Here is a 10,977-nt window from a genome sequence, read left to right as displayed (position 1 = left end):
CTCTAAGATCTAGATGATCTCCGTTCTTACCTAACAGAGTGGCTCCGGGTCATTTTCCTACTGACACGTCTGGTATAAAAGTCTCCTTCTCTCATGGATGCATTGAGGATCTCCAAGGAAGTTGAGTCTGAACAGTTTTTGTATTTGAAGGTGTCTTTACTACAGGTCCTGGAAGAACTGCATCAGGAGCCAAGATGGATAAGTACAGAAGACACAGGTATATCCTACTCTCTACCCAGGCCACGAGAAACAGCAGTGAGACACAGCAATGAGGTCTCTGAGTTCTGCTGTGCAACTCGCTTAGGCAAAGACAGGCTGTGACAGGCAGGGCCCAAAACTGAGCCTCAGGGATCATCCCCTCAATGAGACCCCGCTGGGGTGGGGGCAGGGCGGGGTGGAGACACAGCCGGATTCTCTCCCCAACAGTGTTTACTGTACTGATAGCAGCAGGAGTGGTCAACCCCTAATGTAAAACATCAGTGACCAAAGCAACAAGCCTTTCCCTCCCTGAAAAAAACAAAAAATTAAAACCTCAACGTGAACAAAAAAGTTTTCATAGGAAAATAGAGATTTTATATTGCACACTCCCTATACTGGGAGATGGTGAGGGGCCCAACTAGAGAAGGGGCCTGTTGTGTGGGACAGAATTGATCTCGGGTGGCCTCTGCCTGCAGCAGCTTAAAGCAGGGTTTCGGTTCCGGCCAGAGATTGAAGTCAGGCCTCGGCAGTGAGCGTGCTGAATCCTAGCCACTAGATCACCACCACAAGTGGCCAGTGACAAGGCCCTGGCCTGTCAGCTGTGTAGAAATGAATTTCCACATAGAGATGGAAAGTAGTGAAACAAGTAAAGTGTTTATTAGGAGGAGAAAGGGTACGTGTGGATAGACACACAGGCGGGCTCAGAGGAGAGTCACGCCCTCGTGGTAGTTTGAATCACTTTTATGGGGCATTTCTGCCGGGTTTCCTTTGGCCAATCATCTTGCTTTGCCTTGTTCTGAGTCCGTATTTGGTACATCTCAGGGTCCTCCCCTGTGTGCGTGCGCATCTCTTAGCCAAGGTGGATTCTAGCAAAGAGGCCTATGGGTATGTTGGCATCACTTACTATGGGGCGGCACCCCCTCCCTTTTTGACCCAAGGAGCCTTTCTGCACATGTGTAGTCAGGAAGGTCTCCTTGACCGAGAATGAGAATGAGGAATATGTGGTCTTTTATCTCTTATCTGGGCGGGGCCCAGCCTCCTCTCTCGCTCCTGCTGTTATGGAGTTTCTGTCCACAGGGAAGAAACTTCAGCTGTTCAGCCTGGGGCCCATCTATCTCCTGCCTCAGAACCAGCAGGCTTGAGTTCCAAAAGCCTTGAGTGGGGAGCATGAATATAAAGGGAGTCATTTCATACCTCCTTTCTGAGGATGCATCAATATTTTCACAAACTGGGCCTTTTCTGTGTGCCTAGCATAGTGGTGAATATATCATATTCATTACCCACTTAATACAGCACCCCTGGGGGGGGCACTATTATTACCCCTCATGTTTGGGTGAGGCTTAGAGTTTAAGTCCAAAGCTTTTGGCATTTAGATCTTTGAAAAACATGAAATGCACAGATATTATAAGAAGGCTGCAGGGTGCCGGGTATCTGAAGACCACTGAGCACAGGGGTAACTGCCACCTGCTAGTGTCTGATCAGGGGCCTGCTCTGTATCCGAGAGGGGAGTGGTTTGGGGGCCTCTTCTGGGTCTTGCTAATTTTCAGTTTTTCTAATTGCCAAAATAAGGACTGGGCCCTTTTATCACACTGCAGAGGACACCTTGCAACTCTGGAACAAATTGTTCTTTGATTTTAGCATAAAAACTGCTTTCTAAAAATAGCATGCTTCCTCCAAAGATGAAATAGTCTTTGATACTGATTTAATGTTTTAAACCTTTAAATGGGAGGTTAATTAAAGATGCTGTTAAATAAACTAGTAGGGAATTGGTGAGCCTGGCCGCCATGAAGCCTCCCAAAAGCTGGGTCTGTGAGCTGCCAAGACCAGGACCTGCAGATCTGAGTGGACAAAACTCAGGAGACATGAGGAGGTTGCCTCATACCTTCATGAAACATCTGTAATGGGAGTCATGACAAATATACTTTTAGACTTAATGGTTATTAAATCTAAAACCATAATTTAGTTACATATGAAAATAAGTATATATATGACTTTAAATCAATAGAAAGTTCTTTATGAGTGACATGGGTTGTACACTAAAAACCATGGATAAGCTAAAGGATTATATTTCTTTGAATAAAAAGTTTTAAAATTGTTCAGTTTATAAGATGATATTGAATCCAAACCTTTCTGACAATATTTAAAGTTTTATAAGTAGTTTGTAAAATCTACAGTTTCTTTTATTAAATTTTGTATTTTCAAATATACACAAAAGCTAGGATGATGATTCAATAAAATTGGGTTCAACAATCAACCTTTGCCAATCTTAACGCATTTATTTTCCTCCACACTTTTTTTTTCTTGGTGTTTTTTAAAGCAAATCTCAGACATCATGATATTTCCTACATCAAATAAGGTTTTGAAAATATGCATCTTATAAATGGAAACTGTAGAAAAAGGAAGGGAAATGTCTTGCCAGCAAGACAGCATTGAGGCTAGAAATAGGATGAATGTCCCATCTCCGGCTGTTTGCTTAAGATCTGAAGTCAGCTCTGGATTGAGGCTAGAAATAGGATGAATGTCCCATCTCTGGCTGTTTGCTTAAGATCTGAAGTCAGCTCTGAGGAGGGAATGGGCTGAAGGCTTAGGGGTGATAAAACACTCTTGACACTTGCTCTCATTTACTTAAAGGTCTTACAAAGAGTTTTGCATTTCACTAGGAGGAGCCCAGGTTTGCTTAGTTAATAAGACCCTGCTGGAAGGGGTTGCCGGGGAGCAGCTGGAGGCCCTGTGGTGGGCAGGCAGACCAACCCCCCTCCCCCATCCCACCCCCTCCCCCATCCCCCCCCCCCCCCCCCGTCCGGGGAAGGCCCTCTTTCTTGTTATCAGTTGTAAACAGATAAGACAGGAGCCGGCCCACCCATCAGACTCCTTTTGAGCTGACATAAAGTGTGTGGGAATTGGGATACCCTGTCTCAAGACTGGAGACCACCCCACCTCTATGTCTTCAGTACATCAAACAGTCACTGAGGAAAATGTTCAACAACAAATTAAGTGTGAGAGAATTCTCTGGGAGCAGGTCATTGATGTGTACTTCTTGGGGTTTCCAGGAAGCTCTTAAAACGTGCTTAGGCCACACCTCAGGCCGGCTGCTCAGAATCCCCAGAGCAGGGCAGAGCTAGCATCAGGATTTTTAAACCTGCCCAGGTGTTTCTAGCGTGCAGCCAAGCCTGTGACGTGTCCACGTCCTCCTTGGCTGTGTGCTCCCTAGAATGGGAATGCTCAGCACAGGGCCTGGTGCACGGCACCACACGACAGTCAGTGCCCTATCATACCCACTTTTCAGTGAGGAAATGGAGATTTAAGAAGTTAAGAAACCACCTTGGGGATCGATGACTAACAAGCAGCTGTGCAGGGCCTTGAACCTGGGTTCATCTGATGTAAAATCTGTGCTTGATTCAAGTTGCTTTAGAATTATTGAGTGTTTAATGTAGACTAGGTATACTATACTCACTAGTTACACAGATTGCTTTGTTTTATTGTCATCACATCCTTAATGAGATAGGAAGGGGGCAGGGCACAGCCTTTAAAAGAATGGCAGCCGTTGAGGACATGACATAAACTGGTTAGAACCAACTAGGTCCAAGATGGTGGACGATTGACTTCCACTAGACCTTGAGTCTCAGTATACACTCATTGTAATACATTAGCATCCTAAACGACACATCCACAGGTGCCATGAAAGTTCCCAGGCAGATCATAAAAGACCAAAAAGTGGACGGTGGCCCAGTTCCTGGAAATCCCTGCCCCTTCCCCCAAATAGTTGGAATAATCCTCCCACTTATTAGCCTATGAAATTACGCAGCCCTATAAAAGCTGACAACCCTGTACCCTGGCGCCCCTCGCCTTCTGAGATGGCCCACACTCTGTCTGTGGAGCGTGTTTCTTCCTGAATAAACCTTCTTTCACTTTACTATGGCTCGCTTTTGAATTCTTTCCTGCGTGAAGCCAAGAACCCACACTCAGTGGCCGTCCCAGGGACTTGCCTGAGACCTGGCACATGACCATCCTCTCGCGCCCCACTTTCTTTCCTGCAACATTATGACATCGATACTAATTTCTACATTTTGTAGGTGCGAAAAATGAGGTTTCAAGAGTTGAGGACTTGCACAGTGCCTCACAGCAGTGACCAGCAGTCAGAGCCGAGCTACTGTGCCAAATCCTTCCCATGTGCCCACCTGAACCCGGCTGAGGGCTTCTATGGGACACAGTGGAGGAGAGTGGATGGAGAGACACTGCCCCCTCCTGCAGTAAGGGAGGAATTTAGAGAGCAGAAATCATGTACTGAGGTGCTTACAGGAAGGCGGAGGGCACTGACTGCTGGAGGGAAGGAGGCCTCAGGGGAATGACAGCGGGGACAAGGGTGGAAGGGCAGGAAGAGAGGGTGTGGGTGGAGACATTTGATGCAGGTCAGATGATGGGGAGCCTGGATTCTCTTCCCAGAATTCATGCAGACCTGAATAGGGATCAAGTGGGAGTTCAGAGAAAAGAAAAGTCAAATATGTTAAACACATATTTAACAACCAATGTCATTTTTCTCTGATTATGAAAAATGTATTTTGATGTTAGTCAATTTGGGAAGTACAGAAAAACACGAAAGAGAAGATAAAAATCACTCATATTGTCATTCCTCAGAAATGACTATTAGCTTTTTCATCCAAGTCCATTATTATCCCCCATGTAAAAACTGAGGCAAGTGAGACAGAGTTTAAGACAGATTTTTGGGAAACATGAACTGTACACATATTAGGAGAAGCAGCCTGCAGAGTGCATGTGCAGTGTCTGAAGACCACTGAGTGCAGGGGTCCCTGCCACCTGCCAATGTGTCATAGTTTTAGGTTAATCCTAGGTGATTTTTATATTTTTATTGCATTGTAAATGGTATGTTTTTGTTATTTAACTTTTCTCTTTGCTGCTTGTATTTAGGAATACAGTTGAGTTTTTTTCCTTTTTTAATTGTGGTAAAATATATATAAACACAAAAGTCTTAGCTCAGGCTGCTATAACAAAACCCCATAGGCTTAGGCTGGAAGGCTTAAACATCAGACATGTATTCCTCATAGTTCTGGAGGCTGGGAAGTCCAAGATCAAGGTGCTAACAGAATCGGTTCCTGGTGAGAGCTCTCTTCCTGGCTTGCGGACAGTTGCCTTCTCACTGTGTCCTCACATGGCACAAAGGGAGGGCAGGAACTAAGCTCTCTGGTCTCTTCCCACCTTGAGGGTCCCACCATCATTACATGATCTGAACCTCCCAAAGGCCCCATTTGTTTTGCTGAAAGACGTGCTTTCAACTTCAGGTTCAGAGGATTCACCGGCAAAATAACCACTCCACACATCAATAAGCAAGAAATAAGGAAATTTATTATATTAGTAGTAAGTTACAGTGTAAGGACCAGTAATATATATACAGAGAGAGAAATAAATGTACATACATTACCAAATTGGGAAAAACAATCAACATCACCAACCTGGGAGAATTTGCATCACCATGTTGGCAGCACAAGCAATATATATAGAGAGAGATAAAAGCGCATACATCACCAACTGGGGAAACACCTACATCCAGATCCAAACAATGCTGGGAAGTCCCTGGAACAGCAATCTGGAGTCCCAATTGGGAAGGTCCCGGTCGGTGCATCCATCCAACAGGTGAGACTTCAGAGTGCCGCTCAAAGGAGTCCTGCTTTTCACGCCAAGCCGCAAGCCGGTAGTCCTCAGCTTACATGCAAATATGCAGCTCTGGCTATTATCATAAATGCTTTGATACTTTAGTCGTAAGTTTCAGAATGTTCGCTGATCCCTGGGAACTGGCCAGATTCCCAAGGTCCAGGAAGCTTGGTGACTTACTCCCTTTTTTATCTGTTGGTTCTCAAGACCTACTTTCACCGTTTCAGCTAACCTGCACATAGTCCAGCAGTTCGGTATGGAGCTTCTTTCAGGGTCTTTGTTTAGTCAAAGGCCCATTGTTGTCTCTGAAGCCTGAACAAGACTATTAATTTTCCCAACACCATTTCCAAGATACCATCACATTGGGGGTTACAGCTTCAATATACAAATTTTCAGGTGACCATAGCATAATTCAGTCCATAGCAAAATTTGCCATTTTACCATATATAAGTGTATTACATTCATAATGTTGTGTGACCATCACCACTAACTCAAAACATTTTCATTACCCCAAAAGAAACTGTACCCATGTAGCAATAAACCCCCATTGCCTGCGTACCTGGCCACAGGTAACCTCTAATCTACTTTCTGTCTCTATGAATAATGCCAAATCTAGATATTTCATTTGAGTGGAATCATTCATTGTTTGTCCTTTTCCTTCTGGCTCATTTCACTTAGCATAATTTATTCAGGTTCATCCATGTTGTAGCCTGTATCAGAACTTATTCCTTTTGGTGGATGAATAGTATTTCATTGTGTGTGTGTGTGTGTGTGTGTGTATATATATATATATATATATATATATATATATATATACACACACACACACATATACATATATACATACATATATATGTATGTATGTATGTATGTATACATGCACAGGTATACCACATTTTATTTATCCATTCTTCTGGGGATTTTTTTGTTGTTGTTGTTGTTTTGGCTGTACCCCGCAGCTTGTGGGATCTTAGTTCCCTGACCGGGAACCAAACCCAGTGCCTGGCAGTGAAAGCACTGAGTCCTAACCACTGTATTGCCGGGGAATTTCCTATCCATTCTTCTGTCGATGGACACTTGGTTTGGTTCCACCTTTTGACTACTGGGAATAATGCTGCAGTGCACATTGGTGTATAAATACCTGTTGAGTCCTCGTTTTTTATTCTTTTGAGTATATACCTAGGAGTAGAACTGTTGGGTTGTATAGTAATTCTATGTTTAACTTTTTGAGGAACTGCCAAATTATTTTCCACAGTAACTGCAGCATTTTACATACCCACCAACAATGTTCTGATTTCTCCGCATCTTTACCAACATTTGTTATTTTCTGTTTTGATAATAGCCATCCTAATGGATGTGAAGTGATCAATCATTACAGTTTTGATTTGCATTTCTCTAGTAGCTAGTGATGTTGACCATCTTTTCAAGTGCTTATTGGCATTTGTATACATTCTTCAGAGAAATGTCTACTGAAGTTTTCCCTATTTTTAAATTGGGTTGTTATTCTTTTTGTTGTTGACTTGTCGGAGTTCTTTCTATATTCTGGCTATGAGCCCCTTATAAGACATATGATTTTCAAATATTTTCTCCCATCCTATAGATTATCTTTTCACTTTCTTGTTAATGTCCTTTGATGAACAAAAGTTTTAAATTTTGAGGTCTAATTTTTTTTCTTTCATTGCCTATTCTTTTGGTGTCATACTTAAGAAACCATTGTCAAATCTAAGGTCATGAAGATTTACCCCTATGGGTTTTATAGTTTTAGCTCTTAACTTTGTACCTTTGGTTCACTTGGTTAATATTTGTATATGGTGTAAGGTAAGGTCCCAACTTCATTCTTTTGCATATGGATATCCAGTTTTCCTAGTACCATTTGTTGAAGAGACTATTCTCCTTGAATGGTTTTGGCACCCTTGTTGAAAATCAACTGACCATAGATTAGAGGGTATATTTCTGGGGTTTCAGTTTTATGCTTCTGGTCTATCCTATGCCAGTACCACATGTTTTGATTACTCTAGCTTAATATTAAGAGTTGAAATTGGAAAGTGTGAGTCTTCCAATTTTGTCCTTATTTTTTTTAAGATTGTTTCGGCTATTTGATTCCCTTGAATTTTAGGATGGGTTTTACTATTTCTACAAGAAACACCGTTAGAATTTTGATATGGATTGCTTTGAATCTGAATATTACTTTGGGTAGAATTGTCATCTTAACAATATTTAGTCTTTCAATCCATAAACATGAAATATCTTTCCATTTATTTAAGTCTTTTAAAATTTCTTTCAGCAATGTTTTATAATTCTCAGTTGACAAGACTTAAACTTCCTTGGATAAATTTATCTCTTTTTGATGCTGTTGTAAATGGGATGGCTTTCTTAATTTTCTTTTTGGATTGTTCACTGCTAGTGTATGGAAATAAAATAATTTTGTAAGTTGATTTTGTATCCTGCAACTTTGTTGAATTCTTTAATTAGCTATAACTGTTTTTTGTTGTTGTTGTTGAGTCTTTTGGATTTTCTACATTATAAGATCACATAATCTACAAATAAAAATAGTTTTACTTTTGTCTTCTCAATTGGATACCTTTAATTTCTCTTTCTTGCCTAATTGCTCTGGCTAAAATTTCTAGTACTATGTTGGATAAAAGTGATGAAAGTGGGAATCCTTGTCTTCTTCCTGATCTTAGGAGAAAATCTTTTGTCCTTTCACCATTGGGTATGACGTTAGTTGTAGGTTTTTCACGTTTGGGCTTTATGTGTTGAGGTAGTTTCTTTCTATTCCTAGTTTGGTGAGGGTTTTTTTTTTTAAATCATGAATGTGTGTTGAATTTTGTCAGATGCTTTTTCTGCATCAACTGAGATGGTCATGTGGTTTTTCCCTTCATTCTGTTAATATGGTATACTACATTGATTGATTTTTTTTTTTTTTTTTTGTACACTGAAATATCCTTTCACTACAGGAATAACTCGCACTTGGTTATGGTGTACTATTCTTTTATTATATTAAACAGGATGTTAGCTGTTGAATTCAGTTTGCTAGTATTTTATTGAGGATTTTGCATTAATATTCATAAGGAACCTTGGTCTGTAGCTTTTCTCTTCTTTTAGTGTCTTTTTCTGGCCTTGATATCAGGGTAACAGTTGCTCCAAATTATGAATTAGGACATGTTCCTCCTCTGCAATATTTTGGGAGAGTTTGAGAAGGATTGATATTTTTCTTCTTTTTCAAAGTAAACATTCGCACCTATAAATTTACCTCTTAGCACTGCTTTTGATGCATACCATATATTTTGGTACGACATGTTTCTATTTTCATTTGTCTCAAGATATTTTCAAAATTCCTTTGTGACTTCTTTCATCTATCAGTTGCTTGAGTGTGTTGTTTACTTCCCACATATTTGTGAGTTTCTAAGTTTTCCTTTTTTTAGTACATTTTAGTTTCATTCCATTGTGTTTGGAAAGATACTTTGTTTGATTTCCTTTTTTTTTTTTATAAATTTATTTATTTTGGTCTGCATTGGGTCTTCATTGCTGCATGCGGGCTTTCTCTAGTTGTGGCAATTGGGGGCTACTCTTCATTGTGGTGCGCAGGCTCCTTCTCATTGCAGTGCCTTCTCTTGTTGCAGAGCACGGGCTTGAGGTGTGCACGTGGGCTCAGTAGTTGTGGCTCACAGGCTTAGTTGCTCTGCAGCATGTGGGATCTTCCTGGACCAGGGCTCAAACCCGTGTCCCCTGCATTGGCAGGCGTTTTCTTAACCACTGTGCCACCAGGGAAGCCCACTTTGTATGATTTCAATCTCTAAAACGTAGTAAGGCTTTTTTTGTGTACTAAGTATGGTCTACCTTGCAGAATGGCCCATGTATGCTTGAGAAGAATGTGTATTCTGTTGCTGTTGAGTAGAGTGTTCTGTATATGTCTTTTAGGTCTGATTAGTTTGTAGTCGTTCAAGTCTTCTATTTACTTACTGATCATCTGCCTGGTTGTCCTATCCATTAGTGAAAATAGGATATCACATTCTCCAACTATTATTGTAGAACTGTCTATTTCTCCCTTCAGTTCTGTCAATTTCACTTCATGGAACTTGCTGTTAGTTGTGTATGTATATGTTTATGAATTGTTATATCTTCTTCATGAATTTGAACTTTTATCAATATATAATATCCTTTTTTGTCTCTTGCACAATTTTTCCTTAAAGTTTATTTTGTCTGATAATACAGCTACTTCTGTTCTCTTTGGTTGCTATTTGAGTGAAATATTTTTTTGCATCCTTTAAATTTCAACTTATTTTGTCTTTGTATCTTTGTGAGTCTTTTATAGGTAGATCATGTTTTTAAAATTTTAATCCATTCTTCCATTATCTTCCTTTTATATGTTGTGTTAGTTTCAAGTGCAAAGTGACATATATCTATATGTATATATAGATATATATATTCTTTTCTTCAGATTCTTTTCCATTATAGGATATTACAAGATACTGAGTATAGTTCCCTGTGCTATACAGTAGGTACTTGTTGTTTACCTATTTTATATATAGTAGTGTGTGTATGTTAATCCCAAACTCCTAATTTATCTGTCCCCCTCATCCCCACTATCCCCTTTGGTAACCATAGTTTTGTTTTCTGTCTCTGTGAGCCTATTTCTGTTTTGAAATAAGTTCATTGGTATCATGTTTTTTTAGATTCCAAATATAAGTGATTCCATATGATATTTGTCTTTCCCTGTCTGACTTACTTAGTATGATAATCTCTACGTCCATCCATGTTGATGCAAATGGCATTATTTCATTCTCTTTTTATGGCTGAGTAATAGTCCATCACATACATATGCCACATCCTCTTTATACATTCATCTATCAATGGACATTTAGGTTGCTTTGATGTCTTGACTATTGTAAATAGTGCTGCTATGAACATTGGGGTGCATGTATCTTTCAAATTGGAATTTTCTCCAGATATATGCCCAGGAGTGGGATTGCAGGATCATATGGTAACTGTATTTTTTTTGTTTTTTAAGGAACCTCCATACAGTTTTCCATAGTGGTTGCACCAATTTACATTCCCACCAACAGTGAACTAAGGTTCCCTTTTCTCCACATCCTCACCAATATTTGCTAC

Source organism: Eubalaena glacialis, chromosome 1 (assembly GCF_028564815.1).
Source record: "Eubalaena glacialis isolate mEubGla1 chromosome 1, mEubGla1.1.hap2.+ XY, whole genome shotgun sequence".
Taxonomy (NCBI): Eukaryota; Metazoa; Chordata; class Mammalia; order Artiodactyla; family Balaenidae; genus Eubalaena; species Eubalaena glacialis.
Note: the sequence above shows the minus strand (reverse complement) of the source record.